This window comes from Alexandromys fortis, unplaced genomic scaffold, assembly GCF_014885135.2.
Source record: "Alexandromys fortis isolate MF-2015 unplaced genomic scaffold, M_Fortis_MF-2015_v1.1 scaffold_160, whole genome shotgun sequence".
Classification (NCBI taxonomy): domain Eukaryota; kingdom Metazoa; phylum Chordata; class Mammalia; order Rodentia; family Cricetidae; genus Alexandromys; species Alexandromys fortis.
In genome coordinates this window covers 549,177-575,695 of record NW_026068035.1, presented here as the reverse complement: position 1 = coordinate 575,695, position 26,519 = coordinate 549,177, and positions in this window count along the sequence as shown.

Below are 26,519 nucleotides of genomic sequence, written 5' to 3'. Positions count from 1 at the left end.
CACTCAAATGCAAATGCATGGCCATCGTCATGGGTCACCCTCCAGATGACACTCACCCAAAAGCAAACACATGGCTAACATAGTGATGGGTGTTACCCTCCAGATTGCACAGAACACATTCAACAATGACAAAAAAAAACTATACAAAATAATGGGGTATTTTTGCTCAGACATTTCTTCTGCCTCTTAGTTCTCCTAGTATTTCCATAACAAACAAGCTACCGTGTCCTTAGCTTCCCCGGAATTCTGAAATCATCTGTTCTATTTTTCTTGTCAGTCTTATTTCAACCACAAAAGTTTCTATTGACTCATCCTCAACTAAGTTAAACTCAAGTGCAGACAGAGTGTGCTAGAAGATTTTACTTCTGAATCTCAAATTCTGTTACAAAGTTACCATAATCAAGAGAGCTACAACCCTCACAAGAGTGAACTGTGAGATTTATAAGATTGACAAACCAGAACAAAATGCCCAGATGTCAACCCTTAGACTGATAGTCCATTAACTTTTCACAGTGCCACTAGCTGGGAAAATAGTTTCCTCAGCCGGTGATGCTGGACGGTGAATATCTGCGTACAACGGCGTTAATTTTGAGTCTAACTTAATGCCATGTACACAGGGAAGCTCAGAGGGCATCACAGATGTAGTCAAATTTGAAACCGCTACCACTCTTCCCAAAAAACACAGAAGCACGTCCTTGTCATCTGGGGGAATTTAGCAATGACTGCTTAAATCCGACATCAACAGCACAAACAGTAAAAACGGCAAAATGGAAGAATCAAACTTCACCAAAATTTCAAAAAGAACTTAGACATCAAATAACACAACCAATAAAGTCAACTTGGAGAATCTGAAAAAAGTTTAAATTATGTATCTAATAAAAGAGTTTATTCTAAGTATATTTTAAAACATTTTGCAATACATAATAACAGCTGAAATTTATAGTACATTCCATTAATAAATTTATTTTCTAAGTAACTGAGTCAGGAAAAACGAATGTGGCCAATCAAAGACCTGCACATATGTACTGGCGGCAACCATGGTTCACAGTAGCCCAAGAGTGGAAAACACTCAAATATGATTCAACTGACCATTGAGTAAATAAGAGTGGTGTGCCCATATAACGGAATACTACTAAGCATTAAGAGTGATACAATGTAAACATCGTACCATGAAAGAAGGCAGTTACAAAAGATCAAGGTGAATTTCTCATTTACCCATTCACCCCCGCATCCAGAATGCACAAATCCACATAGACGATCGTGTCTGCAGGTTTCAGCAGCTGAGACTCGGCAGTAAGGGCACATTCCTAGTGGGCAGGAGTTTCTCTCCGAGATGATAAAAATGTTCTAAAATTCGATCTTGAGGATTGTCACACAACTCTGGAGCTTCCATGAAAGTATCAAACTGTGTGCTTTAAATGGAAGGATTTCATCCCAAATGACATCTCAGTTCTGCTATTTAAAAACACGTTGGTAAATGAAAGGGAAGTTGTGTGAAACAAGCTCTTCTTCTCACAGATGCGTCTTTATCTCAAGCTCTACATTGCCCACCCCTCCGGGTTTGGTTCTGTTGCTGTGCTTGGGTTCTAGCAGTGGAACGTTCTTCTGTGGTCTGTACAGCCTCGCATAGGCAGGTCCTACACAGCAGCTGAAGGAATGTTTATATTCGTATAACTGCAAGGCAACAGAGAAAGCTGCCTTGGTGTGCTACAAATACAAAAATCTTAATGTTTTAATGAACATTCTCAGTAAAAGATAGGATTTTATGGTTAACTCATTGGGTCTGTCTGTTTCTTTAGGACCATAACTCAAGTTACAGAAATGTCCTCAGCTGTTTTTTTTTTCCTGCAAAAAAATAAATATATATTGTATGCAGTCAAAATGCCTTACAAAATGTGTGTTAAATAAATCTTTTCCTTATGTTGAAAGTTTAAGTGAGTTAATAAAAATAGAATCCAACATCTTACAACTTGAACGAGCTTTCAAATGCCACCTTCCCAATTTTCATTCTTTGCCTGATGGGACCGTCTGACAGTTCAGCGTGAGACAAGCTCACCTCCCACATCTCCCAGAGGAACTGTGTGGGCCGAGAGCCTGGCCCTGGAACCTGGTGAGGCCACAAAAGCTTAATTAATTTTCAGAAAACAAATCGACTTGCATGGTCTAATTAGCCTTCATTTCTTAAACAAACCCCAAACAAAGCTAGGTGGTATCATTTCATGCAAACAAACAATCAAACCTAATTGTTCCCCACGTTCAGATACCACCATTATTAGAGTTGTTAGCCTTTCTTAACTCTCCACTGCTCAGAATAATAATAACCTGCTAGAACTTTGAAATGAAAATCTTTCCACTTGACAAATGCTGATATTTTTTAAGTATTTCAAAAGCCAATGTCAAACAAGCTGCCTTTTGATTTCCATCTTGGTCTGTGCTGAGCATTAGTGAGGTTATCAAGTCTTGCCAGGGCCTGAGATTAGCCCCGCCCCCACAACTCCCCAGTGCCAATCAGCAGGGGGAGCTCTCCTATTATCTAAGTGACCACCAACAAAGCACAGACCTGTGGACAATGGTGAGGGCTCCTTAGAAACATTCCTTACAACCTGGGAGACATTAACACAACGGTTTGTTCAAGTTGAGGACCTACTCACTCTGCACCAAGAACATGTTTCCCAAAAGAGCCCTGCAAATTAATGAGGGTGTAAATTTGTGGGCCTGCAGAACATCCACCCACTGCACGGAGAACCAGGCACCTATTGCTTGGAGTGGGATGAAACTTCATTGCATCAGAATTATAATTGTACAGTGGCCTTCCTCATCTCCTTGGTGTGACCGAATGTTTTTGAAGGTTAGGAAAGAGGAAAACATTCATGCTAAAGAATTTCTAAACCTAGAGGGAGACAGCTTTGAGCTCTAAATTGTGACACAGGCCGCAGGGAAGGGCTTCACAAAGACCTGAGGTTGCGGCGACAAGCTGAGATTTTTGTAGTCAAGGGAAAAGCAAAGCAATGGCTAGGGTATTGGTAAATTCTCCAGGAAACTCACTAAAACGTAATTGGAACTTTTGAGCTAAAGAAACGATATTCTTAGGAGTGCATATAGTATATATCACGATGTGGTAAACTAGAGGCCATGAAATGAAGAACACTTATCAAAACCAAGGAAGACTGTACAAATCCCTGTACATCTGCCTAATGTCACACCGCAAGTCACTGGCTGTTCACCTCTTAGTAACAGGATTGCCAATTTTTAGCCACGCCCTTGGCTTCTTGAAGAAATTCCCAGAGCTCCTTTCGGCTAGCGGAAGTTAAGTGACTAAGTTCTGCCCACTGGGATAGGAAGTGAAGGGATCCAAATGGGTGTAGCATCAAAGAGAACATGGCAAGTGTTTGTCCTTGCCTAGGGGGTTGTAGGGTGATGTGACTTGAGGCAGCTTACTTGAGGACCAGGAACTGGTCTGAAAAGAGGGGGAGACCACACAGGCAGGCAGTTATTGCAGAACACTGTAAAAAGTATTACTGACTATTGGCAAGAGTGCTTATTAATACTATGAGCAAAAGAAAATGCACCAAGTGCATTAATCATATTTTATTAATAATAATGTTATTTCAGTGTGCTAAGACAGTCACTACAGACGCTGCTAACCATGGAATGAGGAACTTTCGTCTAAAGGACCTGAAGTACTCCCTGCAGTAGCAGTAGCCATGCTGACAGCAATAGTCTGCAGATTTGTGGGGATGTTGTGCTGGACACTTAGAAGTGATTTCATTTAGCTCTCCCCTTAGGACCAACCTGGCTGTCTGATCAAGAAACAATGGCTGAAGGCTTAGAGGGCTTGTAGATGTGGTCAACTAAGCATGTCTCCTTGGTGTTTCAATCCGAGCCTTGAGTCCACGGACCTGCAAAAGAAACTGTGACCATGTGAACATATTACAAGAAATTTATACCTATGAGGATGTCTTCCTGTAACTGTCCAAGACAAGACAAAGCAAAATAGCGCACATGTGTGTGTGTACTCACACACACACACACACACACAGAACCACTCTTGATTCTTTCTACCATACAGCTCTGTGCTTATTGCCTTCTGAAAATTCCCTAATGGTTTATTGATTACTTTTTAAAAATAAACTGTGGTGAGAGAAACAACAGACCTGATTAAATTGGTGGCCAGGTCCATCACCCCTTGGTCAGCCTGCTTTATCATGGTGATAAAAGCCTTCACCTTATTCCCCAAATGTCCAGACCGCCACACAGAGTCAGAAGCGCTTTTTGACACAATGACTCGGCATCTCTTATTTTAAAATTATTGCCCAGTCACTTCCTCTTCATTTTCCAGTTGACAGTCAGCCAGCGTCAGAACACAGAGTCACACTCCTGTTCAATGATCACTGACCACTCTTTGTGCCTCCAAATTTATGTATCATTCAAATCCTCTAAACAAGCGACTCCTCCACCAGCCAAGATGTCCACCTCTGGGATAGCAGTGGGTGGCTATTAAAAGACTAAGCAGATTAAGGTATTGGGCTGAGGTGTTGCCCGAGTTCTTAACGTGTGTCCTTCTGGGAGGGTTCCTTCAGCAGTGGTTCTCAACCATCTCACTTCTTGTCCCCATGCAGTGTGATTGTTGTAGTGTGTCAGACATGGCCATTAGTACTGTGATGAGAGCAGCTGTGATCACTCCCATAGACCCTCAAGGAATTAAGTTTGTTAGCTTTCCATCCTGGACAAAACGGGGAGGTAATGGAGAACCTCCTTCAGCCAATGGCCTTTGAGAGGCTGGACCAGGTTGGGGGCGTAGCTTTGGGTACCAAAAAGCTGCAGTCCCACGCACTGGCCCCTCTTCTTCCTGCCACACCTGGATGTTAAACCCTGTTCCTATTTCCTCATTGTGATCTGTGGGTTTTTCTTTTTACTCAACAAACAAACAAAACAAAACAAAAACCTTAGTATACCCTATTAGGAGCAACTGTGGAATTATTTGATCTGCTTCACAAACAAGCCAGTTGCTTCCTTCGATACCTTAATAAAATGCTTAACAAAGCAAAGAATCATTTTGACTCATGATTTAAAGGATTAAGCCTATCCTGGCAAGGAAGGCATGGTGGCAGGCTGTTCACCCATGGTAGTTGTGGTGATTTGAAAGGAAATGGCCCCCAAAGGAAGTGGTTCTACTAGAAGGTGTGGCCTTGATGGGGGACGTGTGTCCCTGCGGGAGCAGGCTATGAGGTTTCATACACTCAGGAGGCTACCCAGTGTGCCAGCTGACTTCCTGTTGCCTGCAAGACGTAGCACTCTCAGCTTTAGCACCACATCTGCCTGCATGCCTCCATGCTCGCCATCATAATGATAATGGGCTGAACCTCTGAAACTGTAAGCCAGCCACCCCAGGTAAATGTTTTCTTTCTTTATAAGAATTGTTGTGGCCATGATGTGATGGAGGAAGGTCATTGATCAATAAAGAAACTGCTTGGCTGGCCCTGATAGGTTAAAGAATAGGTGGGAGGAGTAGAGTAAACAGAATAGAATTCTGGGCGGAAGAGGAAGTGAGCTCAGACTCTGCTCTGATCCCAGAGAGACCCCCGACGCTGCCCCGCCGCTTGTATTTCAACAATGATGTCTCTTCACAGCAATAAAAACCATAACTAAGACAGTAGTGAGAACTTACAACATGGCTTCCTTACTGCTTGCCAAAAAGAGACACAAAAATCTCAGGCCAAAACCTTAATGTGGGAAGTCCCTCTGTATGCTGTGATTACCATTAATGAATTAAAAAAAAAAAAAAACCTGGCTTGACCTGTTGATAGGGAAGAACTTAGGTAGGTGGGGAAAACTGAGTTGAATGATGGGAGAAAGAAGGGTGGAGTCAAAGAGATGCCATGGAGCCTTTGCTAGAGATAGATGTACTGAAACTTTGCTGGTAGACCACAACCTCGTGGTAATACACAGATTAATAGAAATTGGTTAAATTAATATGTAAGTGTTAGCCAATAGGAAGCTAGAGCTAACGGGCCAAGCAGTGATTTAGTTAATACAGTTCCCGTGTGATTATTTCCGGTCTGAGCTAGCCGGGCAGCTGGGAACCAAGCAGCTCCCTCCTCCTACAAAAGCTGCCAGGCATAACTCTCAAGGCCTGCAGTGGCCCTCCTCCTTCTAGATGCCACCTACTGACATTTCTACGAACTCCCCAAACAGCATCTTCAGTTGTGATACAAGTGTCTGAACAGGTACTTACCTACCCTGAACATTTTGCATTCAATCATTATATTCATGAAACCAGAAGTTTTTTTTTTTACTTTATCAAAATGCATCTTAGTTGCCTAGAGGTTTTTAATCCAATCTTTTGTGTATAATAAAATGAAACAATCTTTAGAATGAAGATGGAAAATATGGAAAGTTTTATTCTAAAATCCTCCCCCACTTTGTTATTGTCAGACGATTATGAGAGAAAAATATAGGAAATCATTTTACAATGCTAGAAACATCTAACAAACTAAATAGGGTGGAAAGTTGGAAAGTATTACCCAGCCTCTATATTAGATTCTACAGGTATGCTGAATATTTGTCTATTAGGCACCTAAAACACCCAGTTTTCTAGAGATTTCTAGACCTGTCAGAGGTAGTTGCAGTGAAGCACTTTGTTTTTCCTTTCCTAGGATGTAGAGTATGTGAATGCCAAATCAACTGCATTCTTTTCAGCTCTATTGCAGAGGGAAGGAAGCTTTGTGCAAAATACCAATCCACTTTGACCTCATCTTAATCGCCTACAGGAACACAGAAACTTCTAGTCCACTGTTGCTGAGGACATGTAATTTCTGACTAACTCCAGAGCAGCGAACTGGCTCAAGGATGGGACAGCTGCTGGACAACCCTGGCACACGGCATTTTTATTACCACCAAGAAGCACTGGAGAACCATATGCTACCAAACCAAAGCGAGACCATCCATCAGCCAGAACGGCCTCGCTCAAAATAGAATACAAAAACAAAAACTCATTTAGTCAACTTTAAGATTTGATTTAAAGAAGAAATGCTGACTGAAGTATTTGTATGCTAAAGAGAAATTTTTTTAATTGACTTTCAAGACTTTTAAGTCATTTTGGCATGTATTTCTATATATTGAGTAATCTATTTTCTTCAGATACCAGGCATATCAGCTTAGCTCTAGAGGAAAACATAAATGTCACCCAGAAGGTTCTTCTTCAAGCCTGCCAGTCTGAGTTCTAGGTGAACATAGTGAGCAGGGGCTGGCCTAGCACATCTGTAAGAAATGACCAGGTATACCTTGTCAGAGATGACTGCAGGGTGCTTGTGGTAGGAGACTTTTCCTGAGGAAATGTGAACAAATGTCTGCTCACCTCAGACAGAGAAGGGCAGACCAAAGTAAAAATTACACTTAACTCCAACTTGACAAACCAGTAAGTTTATTGGAATTGCTTGCAGGAGTGTGGATAAGGGTAACTTCAAGAGCGGCTACAATATCAAAACCCTCCATTAGCCTGAATGACAGCTCCCCAAAGTGACATCTCTGGAGCTCTCTGCATGACTTAGAGGCAACAAGCAAGAGGTCTCCTCTCACCACAACAGTACTTGCTTCTTATATAACCTTGCAGAGGAGGGAGCATTGTAAATTTTGTAAGTTTCAGGGACTTCCAGAGACTTCTGAGTTGTTGACTTCCTGTGTGCCTCCAGGATGGAACATTTCAATTCAGAGAAAATTGCTACACAACACATCCAGGCTTCTTCTGAGGCATCCCAAAATGATGTCAACGGAAATGAGCTTTGCAAAAAGTAGCTATAAACAGTCGTTACAATATAGGATGCAAATTCAGAGACCACAAGAGACTTAGTTGCATGTGGAGTTTTGGATGCACCATTCAGCATCCAAAAACCACAAAAAGGAGACCCAGGTTTGTGAATACTAGTGGGGAAGATCAAAGGGCATTGTAAGCTGGTGACAAGGATCCCATGTCGTGCATGCGGCCTCTCTCTGGTTCTGCACCTGGAAAGCATCTGCTGATACGTGATGTATCATCTACCTTCAGAATGTACATGGTGATCTTCAAATTTTTGCTCCATTTTTGATTGTTTTCTAGAGAGATGTAGTCTGGTTTTTGTGCATGTTCCAGTTTGCCTCTGCACCACACATGTGTGTGTGGTACCCATTTAGTCAGAGTACACAGTAGCCCAGCAAACACAGGAGAGCAAGGCCATGGAAAAAATCATTGCATGTGTCCTTGGGCAGATCATCCGCCTTCTGAGGGCCCACATCTGCCCTCTGTGGGCCCATTCCCTCTCCTAGAAAATAAGGACATTGAATCAATGTCTTTTTTCCTTTAAGAAGGCAATGGCCACCTTCTATTGCTCTTGATTTTGATGTCAAGGGCTTAAGAAAACCAGAAGATCCTCCTCTTGCAGCTACCTGACTTAGCTGGAGCCCCTAGCTTAGCATAGGTCTCTTTGAGCAATCTCACTTATTCTGCACATTGCCATTTCCACAGGCCCCAGCAAAGGATTCTCGCTCTTGCAGGGAGAGATACAACTCTGAGCCCTGATCCTTGTACAAAAGGTAAAGGGGTTTAGAGAAAAACAAAAGGCAAACTGATAATGGCTATAGAAAAGGCTGCATAGCCCATCAAACAACCACGTCTTTCCTTAAGACGCTGAGGCTGTGTCCACAGCACTTGCGCCTGTAGTTGGGGTGATATAGGACAACTTATCTGAGTGCCAGAGTCCCCCATATCCTTATTAGTAAGATTTGTGACTGCCAAAGAGTTACTGAGGAGGTCCAGCACTGTGCAGATGCCTTGCATTGTACTCTATGTGGGAAAGGCCAAGAGGCCTTGCATGAGCTGCATGAACTTGCATGAGTTGCATGAACATGTTAGCAGAAATTCATGTTTTAAAGAGAGCAGTTTCCTGACTCTATCTGTGTGATAGGTAAACAAGCTACTGGAGTGATAATGCCTGCCTTCTCCAGCCACAGTTTTGCCAACTCCTATTGACTTCGGCACATTTTATTATAGGCAAAATAATCACAGACACATCAACCAATAGATGCCCATGAGACTCTGGACTGTGGATTTATGGCGGTCAGGCCAAGATGCTCTCTACAGAAACAAGAACACGGTGGGTCCCAAGTCTCTTTGCCCTGCCTTCTACATCTTAAGAGCCCTACAGTGATGGCAGGATGGATGGTGTCCCCTTTTTGTGACCTACCACACTCACATGATTTAAGCCATGGTTCAGGGTGTTGTTGATGATTTATTTTATGAAAAATGTAAATGATCTGGATGGCAGATGTTTTATATTTTCTGACCATTCATTTTCAGTGGGGATGTAATTAAAATTTATGAAGTGTATCTGCTGAATTGCATTGGCAATTGATGATCTCCTCCAGGGCTGTCTATCTGCAGATGATGAGTAATTGTGGACAGTGACATGTGGTGACAAGGGAAGGTTATGATTCTCCTGCCAGAGTGAAGCTACCTGTTCAAAGGACAGAGTTGCTCTACTTTCAACCGCAACCCCCAGCTCCAACAAGGCATGCTCCTGAGATGATGGGTCAGTGCAGGCTTACAACCCATGCCAAGACTTGAAGAACTTCTTTCTTAGTGCCATGGTCTACATCAGGGATCCAGGAACACAGTGGAGTCCTCCTAAGAACCCCCACAGAACTCATTGTAGCAAATCTCAGCTACCTTCCAGGCAGCTGGTTTCATGGGACCTTGCAGGGTCACTTACCAGGAGAGGGCTGATTTGGAAGGCTGAAAGAATGCTGGAAACGCCACACGTGTATATGACATGTAGTACAGTTTTCACCTTAACTAGCTAGCTCCTGCCTTCCGCATCCAGGCACCTCACCACTGGTTCTCTGCATCCTCATCATCCTCATCCTCACAGATCCAGAGCATACACCGCTCTTACAGCCAGGATAGAATGCTTTAGTACAAGAGAAATTCTGATGCAATGGTGACCAGGTCTTCAGCACCAGTTTCTCTTACGAAGCTACCTTTTCGTCTTACACATCTGTTCCTATTTCTCTTCTCTTTTGGATGGAGGTTTCAACTCACCCATATGCTGTTATATCAGGTAACATCCAGAACTATCCAAAGCATACCAGTCTGTTACTAGCAAGGGCTCTTTGATAGGCAGTGCTTAGCATTAATACAGGGGAGGGGTAACAATATGGAAATAATCTGTTTCTGTTTGATCAGACCAAAATGGTCCCTGTCCTGGGGATATGGCTACTGGGAAGCCCTTGGAGCATCCCCTACTAGGGTGGAATAGCATTCTAATGTCACCCTGGGAGTTAGAGAAGCAGAGCTCCAAGGGCAGGAAGGTGAAGTTTCCAAGTCAAGAAACAATTCAGAATTATTTAGCACAAGCTTTAAAAAAAAAGGCACCAGAGAGCCAAGGAGTGTCAGGCATGGAACTAGAATTCAGAACTCATCATGCTGGGTTGCTACTGCGATTTCTAGGTGGGACATGATTTTGTCATGAGACACAAGTCATTTCCCTGCGCCTATTCCCTTGGCGCTTCAAACTCCCGAAGAAACGGCAGCTGAAGCCTGAGAACTCCTCAGGCTCTGCCCCAGTGCAGCTGCAGGGTGACACCTGAGTGCTTGCCCAAGCCTTGACAGCAACTCCACGGCGTAAGCTATGCAGTAGACTTGGATCTACAGGGTCCATCTCAGTTTTTGATTTCTTCTTCCTGCAGCCCTATGATCCCCTGGAAGGAAACCATCCCGATGGTCTTGAAGCAGAACATAGTTTTGGTAAACGGGTATTTGCTGCAAAGTATTAACTGTCCAAAGATGACTAGGTGAATTATAATAGAACGATATAAGATAGGAGAGCTGCAAAACACGAGAAAGCTGACTTCATTGCTTGACCCTAAAATCCTACCTTTATGGATTATTTCAGAGACAAGTAATTATGAGTGGCTATGAGTTTTTATTTACAAGTTATGTTGACAGCATCATCATAAATTACAGACGATTAGAGAACTCGGTTATATAGTAGATAATTTATCCAAGAAAGTAAAGAATAGTGCATCTATATAGTACAGTCCAGCACAGTTCATAAGATTATCTCCTGGAAAATTATTCGTGATAGTTACATAACATGGCAGTTGTGGCAGAATCAAGACATTTTACTAAGCAACACAGGGACAGAGGAGTTACGCTATTTTCATTCAAACTGTGTAGGAATGGAAAGAAAGTGCTGGAAAGTTGATAGTTGGCATTTATGTGAAGAGGTTATTGCTGGGTTTTATTTTCTCGTCTTCTTTCTCTGTGTTTTTTTCTCCCTAATAAGGAACATACACACTCATGTAATGAAGAAGAATAGAGGTAATAAAAATGCCTCTTTTGAAAATTGTAACACCAAGGAAAAAATTGTAATATAGCATCTATTTAAAGTATTATCCAAATTTCAGTTACTTGTTATTTATTTATTCATTGATTCATTCATTCATTGTGTGTGTGAGAGATTAAGCACGCGTGCGTGCACATGTGCTACAGTAGGTGTACAGGCTGGAGGACAGCCTGCAAGAGATGGTTCTCTCCTTCCATCATGTGTGCTCCAAGTACAAAACTCAGGTTTCCATCCTTGGCATCTGTCTTCACCTCGTGAAACTCCTCTCTCTGGCCCTCAAATTTTTTTTTTTTGGCCCTCAAATTTTTATTTTTAAGCATTAGATTGTAACAATCCATATGCCTCGAAAGAATATGAGAATACATTTATAATATATGTTATACATGATTATTCCTGTGGAGATTGGAACTCAGCGTGACTTTCCCATTATTCTCCACACCTCCTCTATACTTCCCAGTTTCCTATTGGAGATGCACACTTGATTCTTGGAGACAACAGTCAATAGTCACTATAGGATGCATATGGGTAGAATTTCATAGAAGGAGAGAGAGCATGAGCAAGGAACGCAGGACCGCGTGGGGTGCACCCACACACTGAGACAATGGAGATGCTCTATCGGGAACTCACCAAGGCCAGCTGGCCTGGGTCTGAAAAGGCCTGGGTTAAAACCGGTCTCGCTGAACATAGCAGACAATGAGGACTACTGAGACCTCAAGAACAATGGCAATGGGTTTTTGATCCTACTGCACGTATTGGCTTTGTGGGAGCCTAGGCAGTTTGGATGCTCACCTTACTAGACCTGGATGGATGTGGGTGGTCCTTGGACTTCCCACAGGGCAGAGAACCCTGATTGCTCCTTGGGCTGATGAGGGAGGGGGACTTGATTGGGGGAGGGGGAGGGAAAGGGGAGGCAGCGTTGGGGAAGAGACATAAATCTTTAATAAATAAATAAATTTAAAAAAATAGAAAGCGGACTGTTGACCTGGGACAATTAGGAAAGCATTGAAAACTTCTCTTCTTTAAACTATTTTTGAGCTGCCTCCCACTGCCATGCTGTATATCAAGCCCTGTGCAGAGATGCTCACTGACAACCGGGAGCTTACTCTCCTCCAGAACTGTCATAATAAAGAGACATTCACATCTTCGTATTTGGGCGGAATGCTTAACATGCAAACATTTCTGTTGTTCCTTCAGTTTTCCAAACAACTTTAAATCTCTCTTCTCAAAACAGTGTTAAATGATGTCACTCAGTAGTTAGCAGGTGGCAGGGGGTAAAGAAGGGGATTCAAGGCTTCCTCTTCCCATGTAACTTGAGGCATAAACCAGGTGAGAGGGCCTAACACACAAGACGTAGGATGTCGCAAAGCTCAGGACTGGTGGCCTAGGGTGGCGGGTGTGAGCTGGCTTACCAGCTCAGGGTGAAAGGTTACTGCCTGAAACCCAACCACACACCTGTATGGACAGGAAGAGACTCACGGGGATCAAGTTGCTGATGAGAGCTGCAGCCCGAAATCCAGCTGTCACTTTTAGGACAGGTTGAAGGGGGGATATAAGGTAGCAAGGGTGGGGGAGAGGCACAGCCCTGAGCAGAGACTGCAGAGGAAAAGGAACTTGGCATTGAAAGCACAGCCCCTTATCCTGGTTATGATGCTCGGTTTCAGTAACAGCGGAACCTAACCAGGATGAGGAGAGGATACAGTCAAAGGGTCAAAGGGTCACGTCAAACACAAATAGTCCCCAAGGCCTGCAGACTTGCCAGGCTAGGTGGAGAGCCTGGGGGAGGCTGTGTCTGACCCCGCTCCCAAGCTCGTAGGACCTGAGGTCTTCCGTAAATGACATCATGAGTGGAATATGGAAATCTAGGCAGGAATGCGCTTTATAAATACCGGGTGGCACAGCTGGCGCCATTCCTGTCTAGGATTACCACGTTCTCCATGGATATCCAGGTGGCCGCAACAAAATTCTCGCAGGGATCTTGCCTGTAAAATGATCTGTATTTCTTGGATTTCCTCTGATTTGAGCCACGTGGTTCCTATGAGTCTTCTCGTGTGTGTGCTTCCTATTCTGGACCTACTCTTGCTCAACGTAAAACTCAGGAACCTCTCTGGAAAAGAACTGTACGGCTGCTCTTCAATGAGCGCTTGCTGTATGTCTGGTGAAAACACAAGGTCCTCATGGTGTCTCTTAGCTAATCTTGACGATTACCTGCTAATGGGGGGGGCAGAACTGATAGCTGATAAAGGCAGAAGGTGGGTTAATCCTCCGGAAGCTCTAAGCCCCTTTCTGGTGAGGGTGCTAGAACCCGCATACTGGCCCTCTGACCACTCAGCAAAAAACAGAATGCTCACACAGGCTCCCTTCAAATACCAGATTTCATTCCCCATCTTTCCTCCACGTCACGTGTTCCCCACTGGCAGCCATCCCTTCCTCTCCAGCCTCAATGGATGGAGTGAGAGAAACATGGCTCCCGCCTCACCAGTATGTCTGCAGAGGTCCCAGGAAGAGCCCACACCTCCCCTCCAGCTCAGGTCCTCTTTTGAAGGTCTGTCACCTCACCTCCTCCTTCTCCAGGCCCCCCAGCCATCTTCCACTCAGTAGCCACCTCTTAGTGAGTAGGGGCTGTTTCTCTGCCAGGCCACAGGATGAGAGAGATGGTGCCTCTCCGTGCCTGCTGACAGGAAGCACAGACATTCAGTCAGAAACGTCAATATGTTTGAAGAAATTTGGGGCTGGAAATGAACCAGAAACTCAGCGAGGAAGAGAAACTTGGTGTAGGAGCCCTGGCCTCATGTCTTTTACCACAGCCCCAAATATTTGTGCGTTCTCTCCTTCGCACCTGCCCTGCTTTGGGGAAGGTATTCCCAGGAGTGCCGCCACGTGCTTTCCAAACTCCACAATGCACAACAAAGGTATGCACTCAGTAGATCAACTCCACACCTCTACGCAAAAGAGCCTCGGGCACCAAGGGGCTCATTCTGTACCTCAAGCTTCCCAAAGGCCAGGCATGATGGGGGCATATTGTGTTCCCAGGCAGAGCCAATGGATCAAGAATTAAACATGGAAAAAATAAATGGAGCTACAGGTTGGTCTGACTTATCACATCATGTGTGACTTTATGATTTCTGTAAAGTTTCTGAGTCAGATGTACAGCTCTAGGGCTGGTTCATGTGAGCACGCATGCACACACTTGCACGCACACACACACATGTGCAATGCAGTCTCAAACTCACTGTGTGATCATGCACACCCACACATACACACATGTGCACACACGCACACCTTTATGTCACACTTGCCCCTTTCATAGAGCAGGATGAGTAACTCTGGGGCATAGATTCTGGGAACCAGAGGAGTTCCGGGCTCTTAGTGGGTCACATCTCCTGCCCGCCGCCAGCACGCTGACGCCTTCCTCCAGTCTCCCCATACCCTCTATTCTGAAGTAAATCGGTTCTCGAGAAACGTTGCTTCTGTGGGTGCGGAATCCATCCTAGGAGTCTCTGGCCCACGAGGCACAGTGCTGCGAGACGGGGAGGAAGGCAGACAAAGACAGGCCCTGTGAAGTGGTCTCGCGTGAGGGCGATGAGAAGATGGGAAAACTGGAAACACGGATCCCATTTGGAACTTCATCTTCTCCAAAGAATGTCAGATTTTGAGTGGGAAGGGGGGATGGGCGAGCCCCCAACGTAACACTATGAAGTCAGTTATTTTCTCTCCTGACTAATTAAGCTTAGCCGGGATGGTGGCCTGTCAAACTGGGGAACCTTTCTGGGGAGAAGAAAGGCGCCTGCTCTCCAGGTGGGTTTCCGACTTTGGCTGGCTCCCACCACAATATACATTTGGCATCCATGACAGCACCGTCAAAAATAATAGCTGGAAGACTCACTGTCTGTCACGACGAAATAATTATGTATGGGGCCCTCCTCACACTCAAGATGGATTATATATTTCATTGAGGAAAATATATGTGGCTTTTAAAAAGAATATAATGTGTTGAGGGCACCGCTGAGATGAATAGCCAAATAAGGATTTTTTAAAAAGTTCTATGTGTGCGAGCGCACGCGCGCGCGCACACACACACAGACACACACACACACACACACACACGCTCGTGTGCTGCTTGCGTGAACTTGTAAGCATGTCACTCATGAGGAGATGGGAGCTGTCATTCCTAACCTGGCTAATTACGAAATGCATTAATGTTTTATTGTACCCTTAGCAGTAATTAATCACCCACTTTGATGTAAAGTTCAACCTTAGAAAAGTGTCATGAAATTGTCCTTCATGTCTGAAAGGGGGTTTAGGGCGAACAAAGCACATTACAAGGATAGAAGTTTGCTCTCCCTGGAACCAGGACGCGTGTGAAGCTTCGGTGCACCTTCCCCTTGGGTGCCTGTGAGACCCAAAGCGAACGAGGCAGGGAAGACAAGACACAGAGCAGAGGACAGAGATGCACAGGGGAGAAGGAGCACGTTTCCACAACAGGGGGGCCGGAGCGCTCCTCAGCCGAGTTCTTCAGGTGCCGGGTTGGAATAAAAATGCAAAACAGGACGCTCCCATTCAGTAAATATTATCATTTTTATTCACTCATTAATTAAGTTGCTTAATTGCTGCTGTCAAAAGACTCTCGAGTTGGTGACTGGGGCTGTTGCACTGTTTTGATAGGAGCTGAAGGAGAGAAAGGCAGCGCTGCTCGTCTGCCTTTCCCCTGAAGAAAGCCTGGCAGACAGAGCAGAAAGGGACAAGAGGGCTCGGTGCTGGGGGAGAGGAGGTTTTTCTCGGGAAACAGCCAGTTGCCTGAATCCTAGCCAGTAGAGTTTCGTGACGTAGATCGATATCCGTTACCTGCGTGATAGCGTTTCCGTCATTACTGTAAAAATTATTTTTAGGTAAAGCCTTTCCCCCTCGTCTCATCCATCTGCCCGAGAAGAACAGTAGTGGAAACAGACTCTGGCCCTGTCGGTCCACACTGCTGTACATCCTCATGTGACTGCTCCGGAGACATCGCCCAGGACCCGCCTCCTGCGCAGAGCGCTCTGGGAGCATCTTGACACTGGGGCAGTCGCGTACCCCAGGGAGCCTAAGCCAGAGGGTTGCTCCGCAAACACAGGCAGAAACAGCAGACAAAGTGTTTTGGTGCTGACATTTGATTAATGTTCTCTGGCCTTTCCATACTCAAATATGCTTTATTTGAAATATTTGAATAACCTTTGAGCACACACACCCCCAATTTGTCACCCTATGTACACGCAAAAACAATAGACAGGCAATCTCAAAGCCACCATATGCAGCTCTGTATCCAGAGTACTAGTTGTGCCTTGTGCAAGGTGACTTGTATCCAAGGGGCTGATGAGGCAGGCTCCTAAGGGTGTAGATAATCAGATCCCACAGAATATGATTGCTGTGGTTTGCATGTCTGTCTCACAAAATGCATAAGCTGAAGCCCTAATACCAGGGAGTAAAACTTCAGGGCAGTGACCATCAGTGCCATCAAAAAACAAGTATGGGACCAAGGGATCTAGAGGACCGAGCCCCAGCCAAACCCTGCCCAGGTTCCTCCAGGATCAGTGCTTGCCAACAGCTCTTGCTGTGTTTGGGATTTCTGACCCCTCATTCCGATCTCTTCTTCATCATATAACATTGTCCCCTGAGCATAACTTCCTCCTTTGAAAGATACTGCATGTTCTCCCTCATGTGTGGAATCTTACCAATATAGATAAACGCATGTGCATGTGGGTTCAATGTAACATGAAGACAAGAACAAGAAAGGCTGGGCATAAGGGGTGAGGAAGGGCGGATACAGGTGATGTGTATGACTGATGCACGCGGGTATAAAGCGATTCGTCTTCCAGGGCTAATTCTTTCATGGAGTTTTTGTTTGTTTGTTTTGGTGACAAATAAGTGCATGAAATACATTGGATGGTGAAAGTATAAAATCCATTATGAAGCTCCACAGCTTCAGAATGGCTATTCTAACTGTATAGAAGTTCACTGAGCTGTACAGACTGCGGGTCTAGTTAATTTTGGTGTGTGGTGTTTATTTTGTTTTCAAGGTTCTTCTAATAAAGCTTATTTTCAAAATTAAAAAAAATAAAGATGTCAGCCAATATAATTACAGGCCCATTCTAAGGTCACACCGGGGTCATCCTGACCAGATATAGCACCAACTTAGCTTCACACAGAAGCACTCGTGGGTACCAGCCGAACTTCGGTGAGTCTTTTGGGAGGAACGGAATTCGGACCGTTACAAGTCGAGCCATAAGCTGTATGTTTTAAAGGGTGTGAGAAGTTCTGGAGAATGAATTCAACTTAACTTGGTTTAACCCCCAGCTTCCAAAAATTTATGATCTAGGAATCCTTTCTCACAGAAACCTTTTCATATCCGAGTGAACACATTTGGAGGACCGCAGCTTTTGTGAATAATTAATACTGCGTTGCCAGTGCTGAATAACTCTTTGATTTTGAGACTTGCCTCTCTCTGCCTCCTTGTCATTAAAATTTTATTTTGTTTATTCTTTAATAGTTTTTTTTTGAAATAGCAGCGTATCCCACAAGAGCTCCAGAATTCCTTCTTTGCTGTGTGATGGTTTTTAATATGGCCGTTTTTCAGATCTGGTATTGAGAAATGAATTAGATACGTGGTACACGGAGACGAAGCTTGCGCTTTAGTGAGCAGCAGCAAAGTGTGCACCTGTGAAATCTTCATTTAAGTCATTGTGGTTTTGCACATTTATGGGATGCGTTGTGATGATATGAATACCATGTGTGCGTACAATGTGTAAAGATCAAATCCACAGTCTGCAGCCCCAGATCAAACCGTTGTAGCTTTTTATTAACATGCGGGATATTTCAGCACGCTGAGGTGAGAAGGCCACTTCTGACAATGGACAGGAAGTCCATGCGCCCTTTCCAAATCAATCTCCTTGGGAGCTCTCAGACTCTGTTTCCCGTTGCCTAGAACCTCTCTGGAAAGCCTCCACCAAGTGTGGGCTCCCCTTCCTCCTCTGGGGCTTGGGCCACTGGTTTATTACCATGCTCTGGAGACCTGTTTAGCCATGAAAGTTTCCAGAACTCATTCTTTTTTCTTACCGACTAGTATCCCAGTTCATACTCAAATTTAGCTCTTTAGCTTCCTGTTTGGGGACCCCTGGTTTGGTTTCACTTTTGAATTTACTGCAATGGGCATTTCTGTATGAGGCGTTTCACGGGCACACGTGTTTAGAGACAAGTACAATCGCTAGTGCACAGGGTCTATGAGCAGAACATCACCAGCATGGCTGTGAGGGAAGAACCTAAGCCCTTTTCGAAAGCACTGTTTTATACTGTGCTTACCTCCTTCCAGGGGCTTTAGCTGCTCCACTAGCATTTGTTCCTTTTTTTCTTTTTCTTTTTTTCTTCTCATTTTAGCTTTTTGTAACAGTTCCTTTAACTTTTAATCGGGGTGGAGAGGGTCCTCTGCCCAAAACAGAACAGCAAGTAACATTAAAAACTCCCATCTTGTGTGTGCTTTCTGTTTTAATTTGAACTGTGGCAGGCTTGTATGTAACAACGGTTCTACCCATTGAAACTTTTATCCAGAAAGACTGCGAAATTCCATATATTTGAGGAATGATGTGAAAATCAAATATGCACATGTATCTAACAGTCAGTGGCTCGAGCCAAGTATTTTTCAGACAGCAGTCGCTTAGGTAATGAAGTTTGTAATTGTGTGGCCACATTTCTAATGGGCTTATGCCATAGTATTAGGAAAGTTCAAAGCCGTTCAATGGACTCAAATCAGCATATTCAGTTATGAGGATTTCCTTGATGCAACTCAGGTTTGCAGGGATTTTAGGGGAATAAACAGAGCAGCGGACAGACAGGAATGTTGTTCCAGTGTGAGACCTAGGGAGGACTCAGATATAGGCAACTTCACAGAAACTCATCAGGAAATGATCTAGAATCCACACTGTCCATGGTTCCAGGCAGGTGGGGGCGACTAATCAGTGCGTCTATCGGTCCGTGGATCAGTCAGCAGCCTCAAAGCAAACATTCCGGCTTTGCCCAACAGTCTCATCTCTACAAGTCTCTGCAGCCGTCTTCTCAGTCTGCACCCAGGAGCTCCGTAGTGGAGATCCTCTGTCCAGGGAGCCGGGGCACCCTCAGGGCTGGCTACAGAGCTCCGGAGTCCCCAACCTGTGCCGGTGGGATGCCAGGCAGACGGCTCACTTGGGTGCCACAGGCATCTAGGTCTTTAAACTTATCTAGACCTTTAACTTAAAATCTCTCTCCCTCCCATTCTACTGCTCCCTCTGTATCTCTCCTGGAACAAGCTTTAGCCACCTAGTTTTATCGCTTTATAGCAAGAGATGCTGCAAAGCTGACCACTGTGTCGGCGCCTTCTCTAGAATTTGGAGAATCCTGACAATGAATCCTTTTCTCTATTCATTCGTTTTAGCTGCATGTCTGAAAACTCTTCTTGTATTGCACATCTGGAAATTCTTTTATGCGGGGGTGGTATTTGATTTCTTTTATAGGCATTTTATAACTTCCAGCATACCACTTCTGTACGTCTTTAGATTTGTTTTTGTGTGTGTGTGTGATTGTAATGATAATACAACTTTTCCTTGTGTGTGATTGTAATGATAATACACCTTTTCCTTGTTACAGATCCATTGCTACCATATAGAGATGTAATTAACTTTTATATTTTTATTTGTTCTTTGAGAATTTCATGCAGTGTATTTTAATCGTATCACCCCTCCCCCAGCTCCTCCTAGATGTACTCCCATTCCTTACCTACCCAACTTTGCATCTTCTCTTTCTTTCTTTCTTTCTTCTTTTTTTCTCATAAAGGCCAATTTGAACTGTACATATAGTCTTGGATATGTCGTCTAAACTCATAAACAAAAAAGAGTCTCCCTCTCCCAGCAGCTACCATTGCCAATAGTTCCTTAGTGAGGCGTGGGACTCCATACTTACCTCCCCTCTCCAAGCTGGGGTTGGTCTGGCTTCGGCTTACACCAATTTTGATCTTGCTGTCACAGTCAATGTGTGTTCACGCGGTGCAACAGCCCTGCTGGGTCCTGGAGTTTCCTTGTCGCCAACCACCATTGCTAGCTGTTAAAGTCTTTCCATCCCCTCTTCCCTAGAGATTTCTGGGCCTTCGGAGGAGGGTGGAAAACAGATGTCCCAGTCGGAATGGAACATTCCAGAGCCTCTTCTTTTCTGAGCCTTGGCCAGTGGTAGATCTTTGTATTGGTCCCATCTACTGCAAGTAGACATTTCTCTGATTAGGACTGAGAGGTATATTAATCTATGGGTATAAGTATAAGCCATTGGGGGTTGGTTTAATACAATGTAGACGAATGGTAGAATAACCTGTGACCTGTCTAGGCTCAGAGTCTCAGTGCAGCAATGATGCCTGAAAGGGTTTCATCTTGTACAGCAGAACTTAAATCCAAATCTACATGAAATTTAAGATTTTCAGTTCTTCAGTTCCCTAAAGAATTGCATTGGAATTTTGTTGAGAATGGTGATCAATGTATTCTTGGTAGGATGGTCATTTTCACAATATTAATCCTACCAATTCATGACCAAGAGAAGTCTTTTTTTTTTTCCTTCTGGCATCTTCTTTGATTTGTTTTTTTCAGTATCTTAAAATTTTTCTCATTGTACAAGTCTTTTACTTCCTTGGTTAGAGTTAGTCCCAGTTTTTTTTTTTTTTTGAAGCTATTATAAATAGGAACTTCCCTGAGATAATGGGATATATATGTTTATCCCAACATTTGGGAGGAGGCTGCAGGAGGATGTTGAATTTGAAGCCAGTTCATGTTACACAGTGAGATCCTATCTGGAAAAGGTAGGGTGTAACTCAGTGGGAGAGAACTTGACTCACAGATACAAGGCCCTAGGTCCATCCCAGCACCACAACAAAAAAGGTTTTGTGAGCAATGAAAACCTACCTCGGTGAGCCATGAGGTGCTGAGCCAGTGACTGGCTGCTATTGCTACAATTTTCAAACAGAGCCAAGAGCAGCTGACCCCAATGAGGACGTATGTAAAGACTTGTCCTTTGGACATTAGGCCACATTCCAGGCTTAGTCTTGGAGAGGCAAGACGCGCCCGCACGCTTCCCAGGGATGAGTTTGCGTTTCCACATCCTGATGTTTTTGAATGGGGGGGGGATGCTTTAATTTTTCAGGACAATCTTCTATAATTTTAGAAGTCAGTCATGCTCAACCGCACAGCCACGTGTTAGACAGTGTGACACCTGTAACACCATCTCAGCCTGAGGAAGGCTAGGTTACACCACCTCCTCCCTCCCCTGCAGGCCTGGCAGGGACTCTTCCCCCCCCCCATAGGGGTTTTCTGTGAAATGGTCAGTGCTCTGAGAAGTTGCTGGCCTCCCACGGCCCTACCCCCATCACTACCCCCCCCACACACACACACAAAATTGCAAGAACCTGTACAATTTTTCTTTGTTTAGGATGTGGTTTGAAAGGCCTTTTCATATCTGTGAAGGTAGCCCAGAAAAGTTTCTTCCACAGCAGTTAAAGCTTGGGTATGCAGCCTCAGCCCTGCTGCCCAGTAGCTGCACTGGACACGTGTGAGGCCAGACCTCAGCAGCAGGGGTGAAAGGGGTCACATTTGATGCAGCTGGAAGTGGGGCCGAGCTGGGTTAAGAGGCCTCTTGGCCCCTTGGAGGCCCAGTTCACACTTCCATGCTTGTCTGGGTTGAACAGGAGGTCAGGAGGTGAACCAGAGTTCACCCCGAGTTGACTGATAGTGCGGCTGGGAGGGCGGGGGCGTCTAGGCCCGGACAGAGTCACTAGAGGTTCATCCAGCGATGAGAATGTCCGCGTAGCTGTGGCGCGGTGATGGATGGACCCAGCCTGGGCGCTGTGTCTGCCCACCCCGGCTGTGCACAGCTGTGGGCAGCTCTTAGCAGATGTGGCTGGCCTGCATTCCTGGGGCACCACCCCAGGGCCTGGGAAACGACAGAGGTTCATGGACTGGGCTTGGGGCAGCCAGAGCCTCACTGCTCAGTCGATGACCAAGCAAGAGAGCCAGTATGACCATGATATCCATACCCAGAGGAACTGCTGGCTTCTTGGGAGGCAAAAGCCATTTCTGTACCCACCGCCTCCAGGCCCGTTCCTAAGCCCGTGATGGTGAGTGAGCTAAAAAAGTCACAGGGAGAGGCAAATGGATGGGTCACTTAGAAAGAGTGTCTCTATACAGCTGTTAGAGTGATCCCCTGGGGGGGGGACATATTTAAAAAAAAAAACAAAAAACACCATAACCAGGAAAGTTCAAGTTAGAGAGGGGCTGAGTTTCAGGGCAGAGGCAGCTTTTGCCCTGCTTTACTTTGAAAAGGACTTCAAAGTTGTTAACGGTGGATTTTCACACATTCTGAAGAGAATCCCCAGCTCTTAGTGCAAACTCTGTGGGAAGGCCTGCCTCCCTAGCCCCACTCTGACCCCCTCCGAGCAAACTGCAAATCATCCAGACAGCAGTCCCGAAATCCGCACCGTGGTGACTTGAGATGCTGAACCACGTGTGCTTTCTTGTTGCTTCTATTTTTCCAGACAGGAAAAGAGAATTGAGACTGGGACTGTGAGTGGACTTGATGTCAGGGAGTTCTGACCCTGTTGGTCTTGTGTAAACTTCCTGGGTCCGCGGTAATCCATTTTCGCAGGCTCTGTTCTGCTTGTGGAACTGAATGCAGGGCAAAAGATACAGCAACACCAGCTATCAAAGGGCAGAGCGTGCTGGAGGGGGCAGCGCTGAGAGCCTGCGGTGTTGCCCTGGGCTGCATTCAAGGCCTCCCTGTCTTCACCCAGCCAGGGCAACAGCTGCGAATGCCATTCCTCCAGAAGTGTCCTGGAGAACGAACGGGGAAGGGGGAAGATGAGGCTACTGAGCAGTGGATGACTCTCTTGGCGGGGAGCCATGAGCACCTCCCCTGGATGGACGCGCTGCCCTTCTGAGATGCCTGCCCAATCAAAGGATACAGTCCCGCGCATTCCAGAGTTCTCAGGGGCTCCCTGAAGTTCAAATACTTTCCCACACCCTACCTATAAGTGAAGATTTGATTGGTTACTTTCCAGAGCAGTAACTTCATTGTCTGGATAGATACAACATTTGGTTTTTAAGACAAAAAAAAAAAAAAAAGCCCATGATAGTTGGAAAAACAAAACTATCAATGTGTTATGATAATAATTCAGTGATTGGTTCTGAGAAATAGAGGGCTTTCTGGATATTTTTCAGCCCCTATACTTTTTCATTTTGGAAACATAATTATTTTTTGTTGTCCTCTGTCTGGAGAAAGTCTTGATAACTAGCTCAGTCTGGCCTTGAATTTAGGATATTCCTGACTTCCAAATGTTTGGACTACAGAGGAATATCAGTACAGTCAGAGGGAGAAAAGCCTGCTGCTCAGAAGTGTGTGTGTGTGTGTCTGTATGTGTCTGTATCTGTGTGTCTGTGTGTGTGTCTGTGTGTCTGTGTGTCTGTGTGTGTCTGTGTGTCTGTGTGTGTCTGTGTGTCTGTGTGTGTCTGTATGTCTGTGTGTGTCTGTGTGTCTGTGTGTGTCTGTATGTCTGTGTGTGTCTGTATGTCTGTGTGTGTCTGTGTATCTGTCTGTGTCTGTGTGTATCTCTGTGTGTGTATTCTCTGTTATCCCAAGGAAAGTTTATTTTGAGTCCCTGATTCCATCAACAATTTTTGAGCAACTGTTAAATCCTGGAAAGGGATATAGAGGCACAAAGTTAATAACTATCAGTAATTAGTATAAAGTGAAAACCAAGAACCAATAAAATGGTTAATAAACTAAACCAGAGACTGTAAGGGTACAATATCAGCAGAAATGATAAAGAAAGGTATTAAAATATAAGCATGAGAATTGTGTAATCAGAACAAAATTCTACATGCATAGTCCATCACAATCACTAAAACATATGACAAGACATGGGTCATTTTTGTGGGGGGACAGATTAACAGTGAGAGCTTCAAAAACAGGAAGTATATAAAAAACTCACTGTGCCTATAATTTTAAAAGAAATTTAATAGTTTGTCAAACATTTAAGGCAAAACACTTTGTAAATCCCAACCACTTACAAACACTTAAGAAACATATAAGACCTTATAAAATATAAAAAGATAACACTCTGAAGAAGCAGGTTTATTCCACAAGATAATTCAGGTTTAAGAAGTCTGCTGACACAATTAGTTATGGGACTTGCCAGAGAGAAGTTTCCCACAAGTATTTTATCAGCTGCAAAAATCAAAAACACACAAACACAGGCTGTTCGCAGTTGTTCCTATCTCTAATAACATATAACACACTACGACACCTCAGATGTCTGGCTAGGAAGATGGCTCCATTGGTAAAGTGCAGGCCAACAAAGACACAAATACCTGGGTTTGGATTTCCAGAATCCATGTAAAAATCTTGTCATAACTGCACCCCCTTAACCCTAGCACAGGGGTGGAGCAGAGACAGAACCCCTGGAGCTCATTGGCCTGGCAAGAGGACTCCATGAGCTACAAACTCAGAGAGAGAAACTGCCTCAAAGAATGGAGGTGGTGAGTGATTGAGGAAGGCAATCAAAGGGGACAAGGACATCACTCCTGGACTTGCAGGTGCATAGACATGCACCCACATGCACACATAAAAACACCCAAATGAACACACACACATGCGCATATGCTCAAATATATAAGACATTTCCTAGACAATCTAAGGAAAATTCTTTCAAAACCAATAGCAAATGATTTACACTAAATGGTGAAACCCTGGATGTATTCCAGAGAGAAGTCAAGAATATGAGGACAGGAATAAGTAAATTCATCTTTTTTCCCCCTAAAGATCACTTTGGAATATCAGATCAGTGAAATAAGACAGTGATTCTGTGTTAGTTACTTTTCTGTTGCTGTTAAAAAAAATAAACACAAACAAAGGCAACTTAGGAAGAAAGAACTTATTTAGACATATGGTTTCAGGGGAAGAGTCCGGAAAGGCAGGGGAGACATGGTAGCCAGGGACGGAGTATGAAGCTGAGAGATCATGTTCCCAAACACACACATGAAGCAGAGAGTGGGCTGGAAGTAGAACAAGTTTATAAACTCTCAAAGCCCACCTCTGTGACATACTTCTTCCTGCAGTGATGACATAAGTCACAAAAAATCCCACACCAGTTCAGAATTATGAATAATAAAAGGGTTATGTATTTAAAGGGAAAACTTACAGATCACTGTCCTAGATAACAGTCCTCTGAGCAAACAGGAACAGAGTCTAGCAGCCAGAAGCGGGAGCCAGAAGCAAGAGGGGGCATATGGTTACCACTGCTTTTTACAGGACATGAGACCACGCCCAGATGAGCTGGATCTTAAAGGCTATTGGCTGAAGGAACAGAATGTGCTGCCACAGCACTACAGGGCTGCATCACCTTCACAAACAACATCATCAGCTGGGGACCAGCTGTTCAAATACGTGAGCCTGTGGGGGACATTTCTCATTCTCACTGCAACATATTCAGAGAACTATTGTGTACCAGCGAGTTATTGTTAGCTAAGGATAATTTTAAATATTATTTTTACAATCAAGATTCTTCAGTAAAATGAGTTATGCAAGTTAAAACAGTATAGGCCAGAAAAACAAACTAGAAAATAAGTAAAAATCAAAGCCTTAGTTATAAACTTTGGAGCAAGTGGTTCCCAGGAATGAGTTCCGGGATAACTGGATGTTTACACGGGAGATTGTATACACAGACCCTTGCCTCACACCACACAAAGCACAAATTAGCTTAGAATGAACCACTATGTTGTAAAACTCTTTGAAGAAACATGGGAAAATGTCTTTGTGATTTTGAGGCAAAGGGTTTGTTGGACAAATAACCAAGGCAGGAAGAATTAAAAAAAAATGTCAAGCTGAACTCAAAATATTTTCACTTCCAAACATACTATTAATAAAACAAGGTAAGCCACACACTTGGGAGAAGACCTTCACAAGGCCTGCATCCTGGAGTGTATTAGAGGTTTCTGGCTTAGTGATCCATAACTGTGCTTGGGAAGATGAGGTAAAGCTTAAGATGGTGTGTTGAGAGAAAGGAAGGGAGGGAGGGAGGGAGGGAGGGAGGGAGGGAGGGAGGGAGGGAGGGAG